Below are 2,187 nucleotides of genomic sequence, written 5' to 3'. Positions count from 1 at the left end.
CCTAGAAGAAGTCAAGGACACACAATTTTAAAGAACAATCATAAACACGATCAAGAAATTCAATAAATTTAAAGAACACACAAAAAAACAAATCAAAGAGCTAAAATAAAATAGGGATAAACTTCTGAATGAATTCACAAAAGAGATAGAAACATTGTAGAAAGCTCAGGCAGAAATGAAGAAGGAAGTACAAAACCTAATAAGTCAACTTGAAACAACAGGGGAAAGACTCACTTCTAGAATGAATAAAAAGAAAACAGAATATCGACACTGGAGGATAAAGTTGAAGAATTGGACCACTCAAGCAAAGAGTATGGAAAATTTTAAAAAACACAGGAATGAAATATGCAAGAGATGTGGGACACCCTGAAAAGACCAAATCAACAGATCATAGGAATAGAGGAAGGAGAAAAATTTCAAGTTAATGGTGTTGAACAGCTCTTAAACAAGATTGTAGAAAAGAATTTCCCAAAATTAAGGAAAGACATCCCCCATACAAATACAGGAAGCACATAGAACGCCAAATAGACAAGATCAGAAAAGAAACTGCCCACGACATATCATGGTAAAAACACTAAATGTACAGAACAAAGAGAGAATACTGAAAGCAGCAAAAGAAAAACAACAAATCACAAATACAAAAGAAAGGGAAAACCCATCAGGATTACAGCTGACTTATCAATGCAAACTATGAAAGCCAGAAGACCCTGGACCAAGGTATTTCCAGTTCTACATGACAATAGATGCCAGCCCAGAATACTCTACCCAGCAAAAATGTCTATTATAGTTGAGGGGGGAAGAAAAATCTCCCATGACACAAATAGCCTGAAAGAATACATGTTCACAAAACCAGCCCTTCAAAGAATACTTGAAGCAATACAGGGAGCAAAGAAACAACTATACCTTGGGACAACAAAAGAAAATAAACAAAGATACAATCTAGGAAACACAAAATTACACAGAGAACACAAACAGCAATCAAAATGACAGCAACCAATACACACCTTTCAATAAATAACCTTAAATATCAATGGACTGAACTCCCTATCAAAAGACACAGGGCAAGTGAATGGACTAAGAAACAAACCCCATCTCTTTGCCATCTGCAAAAAACCCATCTCACCTTCAAGGAAAGGCACTACCTTAAGGTAAAAGGATGGAAAAGAATATTCCAAGCAAATGGCACTAAGAAATTAGCAGGGGGTGCAAATCTAATATCTGACAAAATAGACTTCAAAGTAAAACTAATCAGAAGAGATAAGGAAGGTAACTTCATTCTGATCGAAGGAACAGTTAACCAAGAAGATATTACAGTCCTTAATATATATGCACCAAATTCTGGTGCACCCAAATTCATAAAAACAACACTACAGGACTTTAAGACACAGATTAACCCCAAATCAGTAATAGTAGGGGACTTCAATACCCCACTGTCTCCATTAAACAGGTCAACTTGTCAAAGAATAAACAGAAAGACATCTGAATTAAATAATAGCATACATCAAATGGACCTAACAGACATCTTTCGAATATTCCACCCAAACACCAAAGTACACTTTTGACTCAGCACCTCATGGAACTTTTCCAAAAATTGACCACATACTGAGCCACAAAAGAAACCTCAACAAATAAAAAAATATTGAAATAATTTCATGCATTCTATCAGACCACAAAGCAATAAGGCTCAAAATCAACACTGGACGAAGCCCTAGGCAGTACATGAACTTGTGGCGATTGAACAACACACTCCTAAACAATGAGTAGGTCAAAGGAGAAATTAAGAAAGAAAAGAATTTCTGGAATTCAACGAAAAGGACAATACAACACAAGGAAACCTCTGGGACACATTAAAAGCAGTGTTAAGAAGGAAGTTTATAGCTCTAAGTGCTTACATTAAAAAAAATTGGCTGGCCATGGTGGCACATGCCTTTAATCCCAGCACTCGGGAGGCAGAGGCAGGCAGATCTCTGTGAGTTCAAATCCAGCCTGGTCTACATAGTGAGTTCCAGGACAGCTGGGGCTACAGGGAGACCCTGTCTCATAAAGACAAAAAAAAAATTGGAAAGAGCCCAAAGAAACAATATAACGCTACAACTCAAGGCACCAGAAAGGCAAGAACAAATGAAACTCAAACCCAGCAGAAGAGAAGAAATAACAAAAATCAGAGCAGAAATTAATGAAGTAGAA

Source organism: Nannospalax galili, unplaced genomic scaffold, assembly GCF_000622305.1.
Source record: "Nannospalax galili isolate Female #2095 unplaced genomic scaffold, S.galili_v1.0 scaffold1077, whole genome shotgun sequence".
NCBI classification, from domain to species: domain Eukaryota; kingdom Metazoa; phylum Chordata; class Mammalia; order Rodentia; family Spalacidae; genus Nannospalax; species Nannospalax galili.
Note: the sequence above shows the minus strand (reverse complement) of the source record.